Here is a 6,039-nt window from a genome sequence, read left to right as displayed (position 1 = left end):
TTGTGTTTTTGTGTTTTTTTTTTTGAGATAAGCTCTCACTCTGTTGCCCGGACTAGAATGCGGTAGTGTCATTGTGGCTCACTGCAACTTCCAACTCCTGGGCTCAAGTGATCCTTTTGCCTCAGCTTCCTGAGTAGCTGGGACTACAAGCGCCTAGCTAGCTTTTTCTTTTTCTTTTCTTTTTTTTTTCTTGTTTTTTTAGAGTTAGGATCTTGCTATTGTTCAGGCTGCTCTCAAACTCCCTGGCCTCAAGCGATCCTCCCACCTCGGCCTCCCAAAGTGCTGGGATTACAAGCGTGAGCCACCTCAACCAGCCATTAATTTCCGACCAAGTAAATTTCAGAACAAGGATTAGGAGAGATAAAGAGGGACATTCCTTATGTATCAATATGGCAAAAAGACATGACAATTCTAAATGCAGATACACCTTGTAATAAAGAGGTTTTCTTTTTTAATGTTTGCTGATATCTTTTAAGGCTCACCTCTTCCTCTTCTGCCCGGCATTGGCCAAGTGATAAGGAACCCTGTGTGCACCCTCCACTGGAGTCAGCAGGAGATTCCAACCAGGCAAGCCCCTGCACACAGGAACCTTCACGCTTTCCTTGCTCTCTCAAGCCATATGAACCTGCTTGGGAAGCCTCCCCTCCTCTCCCCAGAAGTAATAAAGTAATAAACTACTCATATTGTCAGGTCCAGCCTCTTGGTGGACTGTTGTCCTGGTTCTTTGGCTCCTTGCTTGGAAAATTCACAAGTAGGGCCGGTGTGACGGAGCGATCAAAGACAGGAAGCAATTCCACACAAACGGCTTTTATTGCAGAAAAGAAGGGAGCTATACAAAGCCAGAGTACATCCCAGAGAGGAACGGGTCAGTCTCCACGCGTGGAGAAAGACTTTGACTCCCAGGTGGTTTCCTTTCATTGGCCTGGTCCAGGGGAGGGCTCACGGGAGGTGTGGGATGTTACCAGGTGATTGCCATACATGATTGACAGGTGTCCTTGTAACACAGTTGCAGCTCCACAGGTGTTGCATGCCTCAAACCTCAAGTCCCCGCTCTTTGCGGTTGTCAGCTGCGTTTTCCTGCAGTCCCTTCCCACCCCCGTACTCCTGCTTCTCTGCCCCTAGAAACCGCCCTCCTGGCCTGTGTCTGCCACCTGCAGATTTGGTCCCTGCCTAACAATATCCTCTTGGTGGCATCATGAGTCTTGATATCAAACCAAATTTTGGGTGGAGCCCCTCTCGCTTCTGTGGAGTGTCCCAACACACTAACAAAGCCTCAAAATACATGAAGAAAAACCAATAGGATGGAGAAGAGAAATAGCTAAGTCCAAATTATAGTTGATACTTCTCTCTCGACAAATGATAGTAGACAGAAAATCAGTAAGGTTAAAACATGAACGACACTCTCGATCAATTTGACTGAATATTTATAGAATGCTCCACCCAACAGCTACAGAACATACACTCTTGAAGTATACATGGAACATTCGCCAAGATAGACTAAGATGGCAGGCCACAAAACAAGTCCCAATAAATTTAAAAGGATTCAAATCATTTAGAATATATTCTGACTACAATGAAATTAAATTAGAAATCAATAATAGGTATCTGGAAATTCCCCAAATGTTTAAAAAGTAAACACACTTCAAAGTAATCAAGGTGTCTACAAAGAAATCACACAGGAAGATAAGAAAATATTTTGAGCTGAATTAAAATGAAAACATTATCGAAATTTGTGAGATACAGCTGAAACAGTACTGAGAGGACAATTTATAGCTTAAATTATATTAGAAAAGAAGAAAGGTCTAAAACCAATGATTTAAGCTTCTTCCTTAACTAGCTAGAGGGCAAATCAAACCTAAAGTATGAGAAAGAAAATAAAGAAGAAAAAAGTCAAATAACAGATAATGAATAGTAAAAAAATCAATGAAATCAAAAGCTGGTTCTTTTATTGTGAAACATATCAGAAAAGTACAGAAACAAAAATGTATACGGCACTATGACTTATCAGATACCTTGTACCTACCATTTGATCAAGAAAGAAGACATGACCAGCATCAGGGGCACCCTGTATCATGTCCCCTCCAAATCACTACTCTCGCTGTCCCTCTCAATCACTATCCTTTTTTTGAGACAGTCTCACTCTGTTCCCCGGGCTAGAGTGCCGTGGCGTCAGCCTAGCTCACAGCAACCTCAAACTCCTGGGCTCAAGCGATCCTCCTGCCTCAGCCTCCGGGGTAGCTGGGACCACAGGCACCCACCACCACGCCTTGTAATCACTATCCTTCCACACAAATTACTTCCTTTTCATTATAATTTTACCACCTATGAAGGCACCTGAGAACTTTAGAGTTATTTTATCTATTTTTTTTAAACTTCATATGATAATACAGTATGTACTAGAAGTGTTTTTTAGCTATTCACATATCTTCCTTTGTTAAATGTGTGTTCAAATCTTGTTAACCAAGTTACTTGTCTTTGAAAAGACCAGTTTAAAAAATTGATAAACTTCTGGCTACGTTGATCAAGGCAAAAAGAGAGACAACTCAAATTAGCAATATTAGCACTCAAAGAAGGGGCATAAATTCAAATCTTACAGATATTAAAAGAATAAACAAACATTATGAACAACTTTGTCAATTAATTTGACAACCTACTTTACACAAAATAACTAAACCAGCTAAGTGGGCAGGAATATTCCAAAATAAACACTTAAGGAAATTTCTTACCTTTCAAAAATCTTCAAAATTGTTCTTAGACCCATGTGAAACCCTAAAACCCTGAGAGGACTACACATCAATTTAGCTCCCCCAAAAATCTTTTTTTTTTTTTTTTTGAGACAGAGTCTCGCTGTTGCCCGGGCTAGAGTGCTGCAGCGTCAGTCTAGCTCACAGCAACCTCAAACTCCTGGGCTCAAACCATCCTCCTGCCTCAGCCTCCCAAGTAGCTGGGACTACAGGCATGCTCCACTAATTTTTTCTATATATATTTTTAGTTGTCCAGCTAATTTCTTTGTATTTTTTAGTAGAGACGGGGTCTCACTCTTTCTCAGGCTGCCCCAAAAATCTTTAAGTGCCTACAAAGTGAGCTATAACACTAAAAACTCAAATTAAAGATATGATCTTTTCTAACAGTTGTGCAATCTTCATTTGTCTTAGTGACTCCTGGAAAAACAGACGTGAATAAGAGACAACACTAGATTTATTAAAGATTATGCTACCATTTATTGGAAAAGGAAAAACAGCAAATAATAATAATTGTGATGGAGGAGGGGAAACAGCTTAGCAACATTCTCTTCGAAATAAGTTAGTAAAAAGAAAACAAGATTTATTATATGAAATAGATTCTCAAGGTAGGAAAAGTAGTACTCAAGAATATATTTCTGGATATAAAAATTCAGTTATACAATGAGTGGCATTCAAAATTACTTATGAGTATCTACACAATTACAAAAAACTGATTTGTGTTTTAACAAAGTATTTTAAAAGCTCATGATATTAAAACAGGCACAATGTCCTAAAGGTGTATAAATTCACCATGGGCTTTTGAACATCTTCACTCCCAACTTCACAATCAGAATTTACAAAAGCAGCAAAAGATCAGAGTTCAGAGGGTTATTTTTTTCCTTTCCTTATTTAAGGTTGCTAAGTCAAGCGCACACATTGAAAAAAGGCAAAATAAACACTTTTCATAGCAGAAAGATCACAAAATTGGATGTAAACTATAGCTCTCCTTTGGGAGATTACACAAATACAAGGTTCATTTGTGTTTAGAAAGAGGCTCATTACCTCTTGTAGCACAGACATTCAACAGGCAGAGGGCAAATTTACCCAGATACCAGCCTCAATTTGACCTTTAGACGCCTCACAAGGATGTTATGTCCAGGTAGCCAGCCCTTTTATACCAGAGACCATTTGTCCCCTTTTATAGCTGTTTATTAAATGTAGCGACGTTACTTTGTTGGGAATATATACATCACTATTGTTTGTTATGATGCTGTGAACTGACCTTTCATTTTAAATAGCGAAGTCTGTCCTGCCTAGTGGACTTGCTCTTCCCTGGTTTCAGATCATCCTGCCCACAGAAAATCATTTTGAACATTTCTGCGCCTATTATCAGTTTATCAGCTCCTACTAGGAAAGGATGTAATTTTTTCTCAATTTACATTAACAAAGGCTTTGCTACTTCCCTTCTGCCTCACTGCAACAAAAATCTGATAGACCAAGGGTAACGCGTAAGCATCAGGGACTTCGGAGTATCACCTATGCATTTGGTGTAGAACTGGAAACAACCAAAGCGCAACCAAACACCCTATTCTTGAGTGAGCTGAAATCAAACTCCACCGCACTTTTTTCTTAACTAAAAACAAAGATCTCAGAATTTCATAAAATTATTAGAAGGTACTTTAAAGTCACACAATTGGACCTCCCAACCAACTTTTTAAATAAAAATTTCCAACAAATTTAGATTTCTAGTTTTTATATCTTACCAAGAGTTGCACTGACACACATAAATCTGTATTTAATTTCAGCTGAAGGTGTCTATAATGCTATCTGCAAATAAACTACTGCACATCTTAAACTTACAAAAAAAAAACTTGGATTTTTAAATAAAAATTTCCAACAAATTTAGATTTCTAGTTTTTATATCTTACCAAGAGTTGCACTGACACACATAAATCTGTATTTAATTTCAGCTGAAGGTGTCTATAATGCTATCTGCAAATAAACTACTGCACATCTTAAACTTACAAAAAAAAAAACTTGGATTTTTAAATTTAAAAAAAACTATGCCAAAAATCTAGCAAATGGCTTCACAGATCTTTAAACACTGAGGTTGGTTTTTTTGTTTGTTTTTTGCTGAAAATGAGGTTTCAGAATAGGCTGTGAATTTTAAAGGGCTGATAATCCTGCAGCTGACTCTGTCGGCAAAGAGAAGGCGCGGAGAGGCTGGCGTGGACTATCCCACGGGAAAGGAAAGCCGCGGCCACAGCCGAGCTTCGGTTTCCGTCTTCGTTCCGCCAAGTCTCATCACTTGTGCTGCGGCATCAGTCACGTTCCTGGGGCATCGAAAGCAGAAGCCAAACCAGTGTTTGCCTCACTTTTGAAGGTATGGTCTCTTATTACCTATGCTAATGGAAGTATCACAAAGTCATCTTATTTAGAAAGCATTGCATGATTTTATTTCCTGCTCCCTGAAGATACAGTGATTAGGGTGGAAGGGAGGTGGCGCTCGGGAGGATAATCCACAAAGTTGCCATACGAGGGTGACGGACAGATGCTCCAGCACTTGAGATAATCAGCCCAGTGAAAATCCTGAACTGGGGACAGTGTTTAGCGCTTCCCAGAGACAAGACGGCTGGAGCTGCGGTCTGAGCAGCAGCCACACAGAGGAGCCTGAGAACTGAAGCTCCCCCTGAGCACGTGCTGCAAAGCGGGGAGCCTTTCCCATAACGAGACAGGAGACAGAGTGAGTTAGTGAGTTGGTGCTCAACCTGCCTGATACCCAGTGAGAGTGCCGAGGGCCTGGGAGAAGGTGACAGGGGACAGGAAGACACCTCTCCTGGTCCAGAGGGCAGTGCTCCTCCCAAGAAAGCACTCGAAGAGCCAGCAGCCCGGGGCAGAGGGCACTCGCGCCAGTGCTTCCCCGCAGCTGCGGCACGTCCTGGCTGAGAGTCACATTCCCACCTGCAAAGGAGTCACCTAGATGGTTCCTTCACTCCTAAAACGCCGCGACGCCTCCTTCACCCAGCAGTGAACAGCTAGGATGGAGCGGGGGGTGGCCGGGAAACAGACCACTACCAGCCACAGTCCGGAACCCTAATTCTCTACTCCTGTCTCACCCACTAGGTTTGCTTTTAACCAGTGCTGTTGCCTGGTAACAGATTTGAAATGGATTTCTTCCTCCCACTGTCTAGACAAAAGCAAGCAGGGAAACAACCAAAGGATGAGGCAACTGAAGGAAACATTCGGAAGTTTGGAAGATGCTGGAAGGCAGGAAAGCCACTGATGGTGTCCTGACCGGAGCTGTCTGAGAGAACTG

Source organism: Propithecus coquereli, unplaced genomic scaffold (assembly GCF_000956105.1).
Source record: "Propithecus coquereli isolate 6110/MARCELLA unplaced genomic scaffold, Pcoq_1.0 Scaffold56, whole genome shotgun sequence".
NCBI classification, from domain to species: domain Eukaryota; kingdom Metazoa; phylum Chordata; class Mammalia; order Primates; family Indriidae; genus Propithecus; species Propithecus coquereli.
Note: the sequence above shows the minus strand (reverse complement) of the source record.